Source organism: Oenanthe melanoleuca, chromosome 1A (genome assembly GCF_029582105.1).
Source record: "Oenanthe melanoleuca isolate GR-GAL-2019-014 chromosome 1A, OMel1.0, whole genome shotgun sequence".
NCBI classification, from domain to species: domain Eukaryota; kingdom Metazoa; phylum Chordata; class Aves; order Passeriformes; family Muscicapidae; genus Oenanthe; species Oenanthe melanoleuca.
The window spans coordinates 51,236,388-51,252,568 of NC_079334.1; positions in this window are offsets into that span (position 1 = coordinate 51,236,388).

Below are 16,181 nucleotides of genomic sequence, written 5' to 3' on the forward strand. Positions count from 1 at the left end.
CTTTAAAGTCACTCATCAAAATGATGCATTTGAATAAAAGATCATACCATTTTTTTACAAAAGGCTAATATAAATTTTAATATAACTGGCTATTCAAATCAAGGAGCAAGCTCTGTTGAGGTTGTAGAAACAACAGCTCTATTGTTTGGACAAAGTGAGATTTAGGATTAACAGGGTGCTAAGATTAGACCCTTGTTATGAAACAAGGACTATTTTATAATGTTGATCTAGAATGCCAAGAATATAAATCTTTCAAACTTCAAAAGTGTTTTGATATTTTGTCCAATATGAATTATTTGCTGCAGCTAAACTTTGTGTTACAGAAAACCAGAATTAAAACTGGCCTTTATAAAATATAAATTTTTAAATAAGAACAGCTGAATTTTAAAATAAGAGATAGCTATCCTGGGATTAGAAAACTTAAACAATTGGGCTTCCAATGTGTGTAGAGTTTACTTTTAAATGCCACTCTTTATTTTGTGTTTATGGAAGTCACATTGTCTCCTTGAATTTTAAGCTTTCCAGGATGATGCTATGGAAAGACATTTAAAGCAAACTAGAGTGCAAAACAGCTTAGTGGTAGGATCTCCTGTGGTTCTTCTCTGTTTCCTTCTGTTTCAGAGGCTGACTGCCTTTGTAGGGTAAGTCTTTTGACAGCAGTAGTGAATATTTCACTGGTCGTGCATCCATTGTGCTTCAAAACAGTGAAAATACATATTTCTACTCAAATTGGTGTGATCCAAACCCACAAATTTCACTCTCTTCAATATGCCATTTTAGTTTCCTGAGAAATCAATTAAAATATCACAATTTAATCCTGCTTTTTTGTGGCCTCCACTGTCCCCATCTGCATTCTGGGCCAGTAAAATGCAAGTATCACAGGATATACTGTCCCATGTTATCAAAGAGAGCACCATCACACATATGCATTTTTCAAAAGCATATTGGTCATATATTTGGATTTGCTTGTGGATTAGACAGAAAAAAAGAAGCAAGCTAAGGAACCTATTCTGTCCTTCACATTAGCTTTGATTTGCAATTAACACACTCTGTTGTTAACTAACTCTGTTGAAAGGAGGAAATATTTTGTTAATGATTTTAAATCTACAAAATGGAATTTATTCGAGCATCTTATCTGGGCTACAGAATTGAAATTATTAAATTAAACGTTATTTAAAATGTTCTAATTCTATGAAGATCTCTCTAATCTGCTTGAAGTGGTTTCTGTGCAGCTTTGCTTCTCCTGTACACTCATTCTCCTTATGTCTAGAGTCACTCTAAGGTTGGCTGAGTTTTAAATAGTGTTTGAAGCTTCAATCTTAGCCTATTTCCATTTTGTAGATGCTATCCCTGCTTTGTCATATTGGGTTACTCTGACTGATACATTCTGAATATAACATTTGTATTTGTTAGTTTTGAACAGTATCTTGAGTCTTGGGCAAGGCCACAACAAAATAAAGGGAGGTGCAATGTTCCTATTGGCCAAGACAGACAACTCCTTGGGACTGACGATTCTTGAAAGACTGTCATAGTCCACCCTAACACTACAACAAATACACCAAATTCTGCTTGGTAATTAATGTTTCTAGTCTTCCCGAAATATTGGTTCTACAGCTTTTCTCTGTCTTCATGAGATGCATCATTAAGGTATCAGCACTTTAGAGCAGTGGTGTGGTCTCAAAACCTAAGAAAAGCAAACTTTCATGCTTAGTGTTAATAAATTCGGATAGTTTCACTTCTTCCAGGTCACAGAGATGGGTGCTGAGAGTACCTCTGGTCACTTCTAGAACTGACTGAAGGATTTGGATTGATAATATCTTGGTTAAACTGTCAGCATCAGTAGCAGTAGTTCTACTGCTTTACTGCTGTTCTGAGGGCATCTTCCTGGGGTGTTTCTCTGCTGTTTGGTTCCTTGACTTGGCAGACAGCACCGTGTAGTGTGCCAAAAGCCATCTGTAGGACAAGATACCCTTCTCAGTGTGCTGGAGTATTATGCCTTGTTCCTTGACACAGTGTCCAGTAATCCCAGGTACTGCCATTCTTGCCTAGAAACTCTCAGAAGAGATAGAGGTGGAGGCTGACAGATGCAGTAGCACCTTGAGTTTCAGCCAAAATAATCATGTAAGTAATCCAACAGCTAAGTATACCTGTCTCATAATTTGGAAAAGGTTGGTCACTGAAACTGTAAAGCAAACATCAGGATGACTAAGGTATAAGCAGTATTGGAAACTCATTAATATTGCAAATTTTCCCACCAGTGTGGCATGTTCACACTTTCTTATCCATTTTGCCCTTCCACCTACCTCTCTGACTCCACTTCTATTTCTGGAGTCTAATTATCTGTAATTCTCATCTCAGTTATTAGTTTTTCTGCTACCTTATGGGCTCCCTTGAACAAATTCTATTTTTTCTAGCTTTCTACCACAAGGCCAGGCAGTCCTTCAAAGTCTGAGCTCCTTGTTGGAGAGGTTTTTGAAAAGCCTCTTGATCTGCCTGTTTTACTAACAGCACTTTTTTAGTGCTAGTAGTTTATAATTATGAAAAATTTGGCAGAAAGTCATAATTAAACAATAATTTCAGATAGCTATTTTTCTGTTAGATATTTTTTTCTTAGCAAAGCAACACTCCCTCCCCACTCCCCTTGCATATATCATTTTTGTTGACTTGATGGTATTGTTGTTGCTGTTGTTTTGTTAAAATGCTAATATTCTGGGAAACTTAGGCAGAAGATAAGCTATTCTACATGGAAATAAGTGGGTTTTGATCAGCTCTAGTGATTACATTAATAATTTAATTAATAAAGTTTAGAAGGTACTATTGAGCAAACTCATCCGAAAATAGATGTGCTATCAGAGTGGAGAAAAAATGAAGGACTCAGGGAACAAACATCATGTCTTAAAAGCAGAATACAGATAATTTTAAGTCTGCTGGTAGAGGGCATTGAGACATACACCTGGTTAACACAGCTGACAAGTAGAAATGAAGATATGAGTGCTGTTTCAAAGCCAGCTTTGTAGCATGTGTTGTATATGTCATGCTTCCAATGTGTCAGGGATGTCATCCTTTATTTCCATTCTATATGATGTTCCTTGTGTGTTTATGACATTCAGGTTTATTTCTTACTCAATTTTTGCCTTAAGACACTCATCATGCTCTGTTCCTTTTGCAGGGGGCTTAGCAGTGATGTTGAAGAACTATTCTGTCCCTGCTGTCTTATTCTTCCTACATATTTCATCCCTAAAAAAACCAGACATCACTATTTTTCTCTGAGCTTGTTTGTTTGCTTCTGATTTATAACATAAAACAGAGATTAATCAGCTTGTCCACAGAGACTATAATAAAAAAATTGCTTCCTTTTAAAGCCATTTGTTTTTCAGAGTTCATTCAATTGTACCATCTAAGCTTCATTAATGTAATTCCCCTGCTGCTGCTTCCTCTCCAGCTTTTAATTATGACATTGTAGTACAATGGTCAGGTCCTTAGTTGGTACACTTTTGGGAGCTTCTTTTTTTTTTTTTTTCTTCTCTCTTGGCCTTTATCATTTGATTTCTATCTATATTTACATGTTTTCAAGGTATGCTATTCTGCTTCAAATGAGATTTAAAAGGTATTTGACGCCCTCTTCTCCCATGTAACAGCAAGAGGATGAGTGGAAATGGCCTTCAAGTTGCAGTAGCAGAGTTTTATATTGGATATTAGAAATAATTTATACACCAAAAGGCTAGTGAAGCATTGGAACAGGCTTACCAGAGGAGTGGTTGAGTCACCCTCCCTGGAGGCATTTAACAGATATGTAGATGTGGCACTTAGGAACATGGGTTAATGGTGGACTTGGCAGTGCTGGGTTAATGGTTGGGCTTGATGATCTTAAAGAAGAGCATCCCATCTGCTGGATAGCAAGGGGGGCAGGCAGACCTCACAGTCTGTCTCATCACAGCTCCCAAATCCATGCTGATTTATGCAGGGATTGTGGAAGTGGTCAGCTTTTGGTGCTGTGTTGCTATAGTCCATAAAGTTTCCTATGTAATGGATGAGTGCAATGTTGTCTGTGCTGTGCTGGCACTGTGCTGTCAGGGCTGTTTGCTCACATGGGTGAGCATATGCTCAGGAGTAAGGAGCTAATGTGAAATGGGAATGTTACCTGAGGGTATAAATTTATCAAATTGTAGATTCCAGAGATAAGAAAGAAACATTAAATTGTTGTCCTTGGAATTACTTTTGAAGTCTCTGGAAGTTTATTCCATTCTCAGGTCTGGCAGCAGTGGAGGCTGAGTTGAAAAAGAGTCAGCAGGATGCCCTTGCAACAGAGGTAGCCAACCACATTCTGGGCTGTATTAACAGAACTGTAGCCAGCAGGATCAAAGAAAATATTAATTCTTTTTCTCTGGCACTCATGAGGTTGTGTTGGGAGCAGTGTATTCAGTTTTGGACAAGATACAGTTGATAAATTGTGACTTATCTGGCCTAGGGCCACTAAGCCTGTTGGGAAGCTGGGCAGCATGATATATGAGGAGAGGCTGTGGGAGCTGAGTTTGTTCAGCCTGGAGACAAAAAGGCTTGGGGGGGTCATCAAATCGCTGTCTTCACATTTCTCGTGGCATGATTTAATATGCCCAGGATACAGTTCTCTGGGTATCAGAGTTGCCTACGTTTGCAAATGCTGCATTCTTGTGTTTGATCACACAGTGGTCACTTGTAGAAACTGACACACATGAAAGTCATGTCTGAGTCAGAACTGAGGGGAAAGAACAATCATTATGTGAGCAGTGTGTAGGATATTGCCACTGGGTAGCCACTACACTGTAATATGTCTTTCTTTACTTGCAAGGAAGGCAAATGCTTAATTTCAGTCCCACCATGACAGAGACAAGAAGCAGTGATTTTTTTTTCACTATCATGTCCAGAAATTTCAGGACAAGTCAGTTAATATTTGTGTCCAGAGATTTTGTACATCATTCATCTTTTATTCCTATTCTCTGGCTGGACTGACTGATATGATGCTGTGCTAAGTGGAGGCACTTGGGTTGAAATGGTATGAGCTCCCATTGTGCAGTTGTCCTTCTCTCACCCATTCTTGAGGATATTTTCAGCTTAGAAGGGCTGAAGAACCATGGCATAGCCAGGAGCAGGAACTTAGACAGAGGACAGACATCACAGTTGGTGAGTCCCATATAAATCTGCCCTGCTGGCATAGCTAACCTGCTCTGCTTGCAGTGATGGCTCCCACAGAGCTGACTGAAGCATCTCTGCATGCCACTTCTGGGGTTTACTCACTGCTGCTAGCAGCTTGGATGAGTCTGCACCCATTGTGAGCACCAGTCAAACTGCTGCTTCATAGAAGGATTGAATGAAAACTCTTGAAAAATATAACCAAATGTTAAACAATAGTCACTGAGTACTAACAGATGTGACAGGCCAGTCAAGTGTTCTCAAGGCCTTGCCGTGGCATGTGGCAGCTTTTGTAATAGAATATGGCCAAACACAGTCCTGCATTTTTATTTTCTGTATCATGGGAATGTGTTACACACTCTGAAGAGGCCAGGATAAAAGCTGATTGTAAATGGGCTATAAATTTTAACCTACTAAGAAAATCTTGATTTTGAAAATGTGCTTCAATGCATTTGGAACGTTGCAGCTACATTTTGTTCACAATAAGCTTCTGTAGAATGATTGGATGTTGCATTAATGGTCCTGTACTTACCAAACCGTATGCCTTGAGATTATAGCTGGTACTTTTATTCATGTAGACACATTTTAGAAAGCAGAAGACCAAAGGTATCATCTCAGGAGGTACCCTTAGGTACTCTGCCACAGTACACTACCTGCTGGGACAGAGCTTTTTAGGAAATAGGAGTTTTACAGGCACAGCAGGAAGCTTTCCTTTCAGTGAAATCCTTTATGCCAGTGCAGGCTGCAAACAAACTCAGGGAGTAACGGTGCTGAACATGTAGACTTCAATGTTCTGGCCTATAGAGAAGGTGCTGAGAATGCAAGAGGGAATGGTTTGGCTGTTCTAGGCCACAGATCTCCTTGGCAGAGATGAAGAGATTACTGGAATTCAGAGTTGTTCTGATGCTTGTTTTTGTTGATGACATGTCACCTGACATAGGGCTTGAAAACTCAGTATGCTTCAAAATGGAACCAGATCAAAGTAGAAGCCACCATATTCATAATTCATTTACTGTCTGACACTGCCCTGCATTCACTGGGCATGAGTAAATCTGAATTGGGAAAACCAAGCAGCACTTTTTTTGGTAGAAAATAAGCAGAAGAAAAATGCTTAACCTAACTATTTAAAATTTGGATCAAGTAGAGTAATTCAATAGGCTAATGAAACATCTCTATGAAAACAATGTTATAGAACACCCAAGAAAACATCAATATCAATGTCATGTAACTTAAGTTTATCTTATCAATTCCAGAAACCTTTTCATAATGCCTTTATGTAAGGATTTCCTGGTTTATTGCTTGCACCTGCAATTAAAGAACACAATTGCTAGCTTCAAAATCCCTTAATTTTACTTTTTTAATAAGTAGAGCACATAAAGTGCCTTATATAAAGAACAGACAAGAATCCAGTTGTTCACCTTGCTACAAGGCATCTCATTTCCAGGCAGATTATCTTACGTATTTTATAAAGTTTGATGTAAAAATATTTTCAGTTCAAGAGGGCAGTCTCTGCTTTGTACCCTGGGCTGATACCAAATGCCAATTGGCCCCAAATACCAAGCAGGCATGGTAGGTTGGAGAAATCATGGCTTGCAATGCTGCTTGTCATCCAAATTAAAGTGGTGCATGGACACATTTTCATAGAGGGCCCTTTACATGTGATAAAAAGTCAGTGCTTGACATAATTGTATTAGACATTGGAAAGCTGATATGAATATTTTTCTTGATTCAAGCATCAGTCATCTGCAGTTTTTGTGTTCAAAAAGTAATTCTTGCCTCTCTTTTTAGACACTATCAGGCTGAGCAATTTTTAGTCTCTTAGTGGCTGCACAACTGTTCCTATTCATCAAACGAGCAAGTTTGAGCTGGAAAATTCTGATGCTGTTATATTGATTTTCTGAGAATGTATTTGTGTTATTAAAAAGACAGAAGTGCCCATATATCTGGATACACGCCAGGAAGTTTTTTAACAATGCAATGGACATATCCAAAAGCTAGCAAGGGACAGATCAGGCAACTGGATCCCTTGTCACATTGTTTGGGATTTCTGGGAAGCCCCTCTAAAGTCACATAAAACAGAGGCAGACTGCAACTCACTCAGGTGGATCCTCACTCACCAAATCTAGATGGTTTGGGTGGCAGCAGATGATGTAAGATTCCAAGACCTGACAGCAAACACTCTCAGACTATGTACTGAGGGGGAGGATCAGAGGATAACCTCTGTGACCACAGCTGTGGAAAGAGACAATTCCTCACAGGCTGTCTCCCCCTCACAGCATCTCAGATGACTGAAATTCTTGCCAACAGACAGATCCTTGCAGATATCACAGTGCTGTTTTTTGATGTGCCCTATAAGCTGCCCTAATAACTGATGTTATAGTTTTAGTTCCTCAAAGATTTTAAGATATAGCACATCTGTAGGATTATTTTTTGTTTCCTTGTTTTGTATCTTTTCTCTGATGTAAAAAAAAAACCCCAAAAATTAGACTGAAACTACTACCACTTTTCCATTTCACTGGACTCAAGCTACACTCATAATTTTTAAATATTTTTAGTTCAGGTGTTTATTCCACCTACCAACAATGTCTTCAGTGTAGCTGGGATTTTCCAAGGGGATCTACCTTTGGGAAACTGGAGCCCTCTTGAGTTGAATATTGGAAGATGTCCTTTAATTTCATGGGTCACTTATGCTCGTATTCAGGCGTGACATGATCCAATACCCATCATTTCAGAGACTGACCTTGCCCATCAGAAAATGCTCAAATAAAACGTGTTTAATCCTTGCTGCAGAGACACAGAGCCCTGAGGGAAATACTGGCTCCAGCAGCAGTGTGGCTGCTGCACACTGTGGCTGCATTCTGCACATGGGCTGAGCTGCCAGCTGCACTCAGTTATCCTACCTGGAGCTATGGAATGCCAGAGTGAAACTGCCCTCCCAGCACTATGGTATAAATTCTGCTTGTACTAAACCAATATTTTCCCAAAAGGAGTTTAGATTCTACAAATCCTGCCTGTAAAAAGCTGTTTAATTTCCCTGGGGACTTTTGAGGTCCCTGGATGTTTGTGAATGTACTTATTCAGATAATTTAGAACATGAGGATGTGACAGATTGTGTACAAAGATGTGGGACCTCCTGAGTAAGTGCTTACTTGAGCTGATGTGGGCAAGCAGGGACCCGTGGGGCTTCACAAAGATGTGCTTGGGCCTCCAAACAGCCCTACCCAAGACTGCAGTATCCTGCCTCAGTGAGGGGTTACCCTGCTCAGCAGTTTGGAGGTAGCTCACCCAGAGCCAGCCCCACTCTCTGCATGGTGACTGCCCAAATCCTTTACATCATCTCTGTCCCTTCAACAGACTGGCCCTTATCTCTCTGTTCTGCCTCATCTGCTCCTATCCTGTGATGAGAATTCTCTGCTGCCTTCTGTCCCTGAAGCAATCCTGTGAGACTTAAAAAGAAATGTTCTATTAGCCTTCAGTCCTGGGTAATTTTCAGCAGGTGTAATTACAGCCTGACTTCTCTCCATTCCCCCTGAAATTTTGCTTTGAAATTGTCTGACACTGCTTGCTATGAGAAAAGCCATTTTACTTCACTTGGGGTGACTGCACTTCAGAAATGAGTAAAGTGATTTCTAAATGCAGCCTGAAAATGCTTTCAGCTACGGGTTACTCTGGGTTCTTTATTGTTTTTTTTCCAGAAAGAATGCAGTAAATTTGTAAGTCAACAAAGGAGATGGAAATTTAGGCTTTATATGTACACATCAGAGAGGAGTCTGGCTCATGAAGGGAAAGGTGAAATAATTCCTTCTTCTTTGAAAGCTGACCTTTCCTCTGGCAAGGTAAATCCAATTATGATAACTGCACTGATTTCATTGCAGTACCACTGGGAGCACTCTAATTCCATAAAATAAATTAGCATAAACACAAAGCACACATGACAGGTATATGAGAAAATGTTCCAAACTCTTTCTGTGCAATATTAATATGTTATTCATCAAAGCTGTGAGTGAGGGCTCACAAGTAAGGGATTAATGTTTTTAGCTACATATGGCTTGTGCTAGTTAAAGAACAAACATTGCTGCTTATTGTTAGAAGGGTGCTCTTTCCAGACAACTTAGTAAAAGAAGCATTTTTACTCCCTGTCCATCATTGAGATTAATTCAGATCCTATTACGTAAGCTTCTTGGAAACATATTTTCTCTGTTTCTGTCACCTACTCTTGAGATAGTTTTAGATTTCATGTTGCAAGATAAAATTTTAATTTCTTCCTGAAACTGATTATAAAACTCTTGATAGAAAAGACTGTACAACACATGCAAAGATATGTAGTTACCTTGGTTGATAACAAATGGTAACAAAAAAAGTATGAAAAAATCAGATAAATGCCTGTGTCTGCAAATTACCTGCAAGACCAATGCTATGATGATTTCTCAATAAGAAATTACATAACAGGTGATTTTAGCTTTAAGCTGCTAAATGTATTTGCTGATTTTTAAGTCTAACTTTAGGCAAGGCTTGAACTTTCATTGTTGCCACTAGGTGAATGCATAATTAATGTAATATGCAGGTAAGGTATTTTCTGATTAATTTCTATAATAGTTCATTTAGGAAGCCTGTTATTAAGCCTAGTTACCAGCAAAAGGGCTGAGATTGTTACAAACACTTATCATACGTAATCATACCAAAGGAGAGAATGACACATAATGGCAACAAAATATAACATTTTATCTCTTTGAATGATGTTAATAATAGATATGTGTGACTATTAACCAGAAAAACTGGACATTCAATGAGTCCATTCAGAAGTGGTTTAATCACATACAAAATGTCACCTTTTGGATTAATTTATCAGAAGAACAGAACCCGTTTCTTTCTGAACCTTTCATTTCTACCATGGTTGTGATCAATGTCTGTGTTGAAGTTAATGGAAACATTTCCATGTGTGTACCAAAGGCAGCTCCTGCCAACAAACACTTAAGGTCTGTCTCCTGGTGAGAGGGGAGAGGAGCAGGAGTGGCTGGCATAAGCTCTTAGAAATGCTGGTTATGTGCAGTGTGTAGAAATGCTGTTTCCTGTATTATCACCTGCACAGAGTGTTGGTCAGTCAGCTCTGCTGGCAGAGCTGTTGGCTCCCAGCAGGCAGCACATGAATACTGAGCATCACCTTCAGCTCAGTGCAATTCAGACACAAGCAGGTCCTCTGCTTGGTCTCTCGAGTAGCACTGTGTCAGACTTACTGACTAGAATGAATGTTTATTACTGCAAGATTGTTAATGAACAGGACAGTTTTAACAGTAAAGGAGTGCTGGTGCTGAGTTGAAGAGCTGCATCCTACTTCAGAACACTGAACCCTAAAAAAAGGGGAGGAAATCTGTCTACTTCAAAGTTCTTACTCACTGATCCAAAATTGCTAAATACATTTTAACTGTATATTTATATAGGGAATGTAAGAACTGAGCTGAATTCCTCACTTCATACCACCATGGAAAGGCACTGGTGAATAAATCAGTGTACCCACCTGTACTCATATGGTCCACCTTGAAAGTGTCAGGGGTGGAGAACTGTGGGTTTTTAATGTGGCCTCAGGTAGTGCTGGAATGGTTCCTGGTGAGACAGGTATGGAATCTTGAAGCAGCCTGGCTGGAGCCTGATGTCTTGTAAGGTGGCAGGCTTGTATAAGCCATTAGACGAAAAAGAAACCTCAAGAATTGGGATACAGAGTGTAGGCATGCTCAGCCTGTATTGCCACCTTTGCATTAAAAAATGTGAAACCCCTTAGAGAAGGAGAGGTTACACTTGCCCAAATGAATTTCTTTTTGTATGGCAGTGACAACAGATACATTAGTAATAAAATCAGACAAGTTACAATCTTAATATCCCAACAAAAGCCATTGGGGCTTCTACCCCCAAATCCTCTTTCCCAAAGCTGCGTCTGTTATCCCCAGTGTTTATCACTGTGTTGAAAGCAGCATGGTAAAGAGAGGTGATGCAGGAAGGTCAATGAAAACTTATTTCACAGAGGAATGTTGCATTTGACCTTGACATTTAGTTTAAGGATAGCACATAGAAGTCCTTTACAAGAAGTCCTTACCTGTACAATCCTGGGTAAACATACAACTTTGTGCAGGCTGCTTGTCTGTACAAAATTGCAATGCAGTTTTTGTTATATTATCTCTGAGTTTTCATTTACTAATTTCATATATGTTTCTGCTGTCCTCTCTCTTTTCATCTTGTACATCCCTTTTCCTGTATTTGTGCTAGGTATTTTCATCTCAATGTTTTTGCAAGAGACAAGAAAAGCAGTACTTCAGAAATTATTCTACAACTCTGTTTTTGGTTTTTTTCCCCCTCACATGTACTAAAGTAATGAGCTCTCAGAACTCTCTGGCTAACCTTAATAACTAAATTATGAAAATAATTCAGATTTAAAAAAAGTCCTGTGCCTGAATAAAGCAGTCCATATTAAATTCCCCCTGAATTTCTGTGGGCTGTGATTGGTGGTTTGGTTATGCCCCTGAAGTAAAGGCTTCAGCTGACCAGGTTTGCTCTGATGGACACTCAGAAGGAACTGGCCTTTCAGTCCCAGCCTTTCTGGGGACAAGGGCCAATCTGCTGCCTCTGCCTTGCTGAAGACAAATGAGCCCATCCAGACAGCCCAGCAGGACTCCTGCCACTGGGAACAGCTCCTTGTCCAGCCCAAGTGATGGCAAAATAAATGGTCCAGGCTAGAGGAGAGTTGACTCCATTTCATTTGTAAAGCTTTTGCCTTTGAACTCTCTAGTTAAAAGAATTTAACATGTAGACACAAAGGCAGATACATATTAACATTTCAGAAGGTGATTAAGGGAGCTATCAAGGGGAAGATATTTTAACAGAAACATTTGGAGATAATGTGTCATTGGAATAACAATTCTGCTAGATACTAGGCATTATTCTCCAGGACTAAAACATAATTGGACCAGCAAATACAAATTACCTACTGCACATAGAAAGTCGATTAGCTGATCGCCAGCCTGCTAAGAGAAACAATCTTATCTTATTCATACATTTGCTGCTTTATTAACATGCAGCAGAAAGAAAATGGAAATGATACCATAAAATCCTCAGTTTGCATTCAGGTGTACCAACTTCTATGCCATAAAGTCTGTGTGTATCAGACATCCATGCTAAACAGGTCTTGTCTGTGCTGCTTGGGAGCCAAATGCTTTGGGGTTTTATTTCTGCTATAAATCTGCAGAGGAAACATCATTAAAGCTAGCTGTTTGTGTAGTCATTTATTACTCTAACCTGACAGATTGCTCAGCACAATCATAGCTTATTTGGACACATTTGGTATCACTTATCACATGGTCTCTGGCTTCCTAAACAGAAACAACAAATGAACATTTAAAATTTCAACATTACAATGAAGACATTAATATTCCTGTCTCTAAGGAGTTTCCTAATGGAGTCAACTCCACAGAATACAAGAAACTGGTGGGGGAGGCTAGAAAGTGAATTTGGGAGTGAATTAGGTACTCTGGGGAAGGCAGCCTTGTGTCTGTGTCCACATGTGTCCTGTGATAAAGCAAAGCTTTCTCTTCAGTGAAAATGTCATCTGAATTGAAACTTCCAGAGCACAGTTGCTGGAGAAGTGAGGAAATCAGTATCAACTGCTTCAATTTACTAGTCTTCTCCTATGTACTGAAGAAGCAGGCAGTGAAACCTAGGCACAGTATCTGTAAGAATAGCTTTATGTCTGAGTGTTGCTTTCCAAGACTTTGCTGTTGGATCTGTCCTTGGTTCCCATCTTGGGGTTACTTTAATATGAAACTCTGTTCAAAGACTTACAGCAGGAGACCAGGCTTCCCCAGCAGCTGAGTAGAAACTGAGGATTTAGAGCATAATTTGGCCAAGCCAGCAACTCTTACAAGTAAAGACAGGCTTGCAGAGAAACACTTTGACAGCTGCTGTGGGACATCTTGACAAACCTTGGTCAAAAGAGCTAAACAGAATTTTGGAAATACTTTAAATATAGAGGGAGAGGTATCTATCTGTATATATATACTGTGTGGCTGGCTGATGTTCTCTTTCCATAACTGGGAATTCCTTGATTTCATATGGTCACATGGAGAGTTTTTGAGGGAGCTTGGTGCCAGGGGACTGCATGGGGACAGAGGCATTAGGTATGTTCAATGCCATTCCTTTTACAGCCACTGCCAGTCTAGCTGAAAGGTTACATTCATTGTCCCAGCTCTCTCAGCTTTTCCTAATAGGAGAGATGCTCCAGTACCTCCATCACCATCACTCCTTGTCACATTGCTACAGACCTTATTAAAAAGCCTGTCTCCATCTTTCTTATAATCTCCTTTAAATATTGAAAGGCCACAATAAGATCTCCATGGAGCCTTTCCTTCTCCTGACTATTAATTTATTCTGGACATCTAGTCACTCCTTTATATTGTCCAAGCTTTTCCAATAACAGGATAAATCTGTCAATGTGAAGTCCGCAGGACTGTACATAGAGGACAAATAGTACAGAGTTTTCTTAGCCCCTATTGTGGCACATCCTTTTTCCAAGTTTGCATGGATGAACACATCCATCACTTTGCAAAAGAAGTTCCTGAACTGCTCTCAGAAACTCTTTTCCTCAGCAACAAAATGTACCCATCTGTCTCCTCCACAGTGCGCCTCAGGGTCTGGGCACAGCAGGAACTGGTAAACTGCCATGGGGTTATTGCCATGGTATAAAAGCTCTAAGAGCAAAAACTGGTATAATCTTCTAAATGTGGAATTTTTCTTTACAGGCAGCCATCTGCAGTGGAGTGGGTTATGAGGTGGCTTTCTGTCTCATTTCATGCAAGATGTCAAAAATTTTTCTTGTGAATCATGCATTCCTCTTTCAGGGATTTATTGTAGTCTTTGCTGTCCCTGGATGTGTTTGTGGAAAGCTAGACTGATGACTGCTATGAGCCCTATGATTATCAAGCAAAAGGAGTTAAGCAAGAGTCAGTAAACTTCTTTGCTCTCAAGAGCAGCAGGAGGCCCAACAACTTCTTTCAGCTGAAGCTGGCACTGACACCAGGCAAATCCATTCTGTGAACAAACAGCAAATCAGTAAAGCATAAAAAACCAGAAGCATCCAAAACCACTGAGGACAATAGGATTGGGAGGCCGGAATTTCCTTGAATCTGGCATGCAGAACCCTGAGATCCTCAATGGTGTGGCAGTGATTCATAATTATTTTTGCTTGTACAATGTTGTAACCAGTTAAAAATGCTAACATCTAGGGGAATAGCAAAAGCTGAAGATTTGTTTCTTGTAAATAAAGTACACATAATGTTTTACCATTACAGTCTGTTTACAGACAGAGTGAAATATTCATCATGACAAGCCAGAAAATACTGGAAGATGTCTCAAAAATTATTGTTTAAAACTCCCAATGTGCTCTTGTGGCATGTATTTCAGCAAATGATTTTAATGAGAAAAGATGTTGCATCTTTCAAATGAAACATTCATTGATGAATATTCCACAATGATTCCGTCATAATTTAAAAAAAAAAAAAAAAAAATTTTTTTTTTCTGGTAGAAGAAGAATTTAGAGATCTTTCCTGCAGAACTGCAGAACTGGTATTGCTGGCAGGTAGTGCCCTACCTATGGCATACTGTCAGCTTTAGATTCGATAGTTTAGACACAGCTGGAGTAGCTTTGGGACAAATTGTTTTACTTTCTTGTGCTTCAGTGTCTGTAACTGTTAAGCCAGGGACAATGAGGATGAGCTCTTCTGGAGCTTCTTGAGCCCTCTGACTGAAAGGTTAAAGATGGGTTTTCACTATTCCTATTAATACTCTTCTGTGATTGTGATATAGAGGCGAGAATTTTCCCCTATGCAGTGCTAGGTCAAGTGTGTTTGAGGCTGTCTTCAGTTCTCATTCAGTCAGTGGCTTTAGGAGCCTGGGCTCATGCTGTCACACTTAGCTTTTCATTAGTACTCCTTTTGATGTAAGCCTGAGAGAGCACTGACAAGCTTGCATCAAGCTGGAGATGCAATTCCATCAGTGCAGCATCTCCTACAGCCTGTGAGCTCTAACCCTGCTGTAGTTTTACCTGGCAGACAACCTGGTGGCTGGGACAAGTGACAGGAGCTTCATCTCTGCTTTGCTTCCCTCTGGTCCAATGCTGGCTTTGGGAGCCAGCTGTGGAGATCCAAAGGATGTGCAAAGGATGGAGATGCAAAGGATGTGACTGTCAGCTGCCCTAACTGTGTCCCTGGCACAGAGAAACATTCTGCCCTGGGTTTTAGAGCTGAGCAGTCATAGGAAGTACAATGCAGGGAACAGCTCCCACGATCAGGGCCTGACTCACTGACAGTATCAACCCAGCAGGAACAGAGCATCCTCACCAGCAGGCTGAGCATTGGAAAATGCCAGTGGAGTCAGCAAGACATGTAACTGGATGGGTTGGGCCTAATGCATGATAATGGGAAATGAAGGGGAAAAAATGGCTAAATATAGCTTATTTACAAAGTGAAGTACAGAAGATGAACATTCCTATGCAAGATGCATATTTACGTGCATATATAGAATTTTTAGGTGTACAGCTGATATTTATATAAATGTATGTTTGTGTATGTGTACATTTACTCAGTACAGCTAAATATTAGTATCATCAATACTAAAATCATTATTGCATTAGGAAAGTCCCCACAGAAGCACTTCTTTAGCTGCTGTGAGACCGAAATGGTTGATCTCCTGCTGGGTTTACACAGCCTAAATATAGCTCAAAAGATGTTTCTGACACACTTGTCTCTCTTTTTGGTTGTCAAATGTACTCTAAGTAAGAGTACCCTGGAGAAAGGGGTTTCTGTGCTCTCAACATGCAGTCCTACTTCCTGTGAAGTAAATGGGAAAGCAGCCTTGAAGAATGTGAGTCATCAGAGCTGTCAAAGCTGAAACCACTAGGCAGAGGCAAGGCAGATGGAGATGTAAATGCAATTCAGGCTGAACAGACATTTAAAAAATTGTCTCATCTTTCT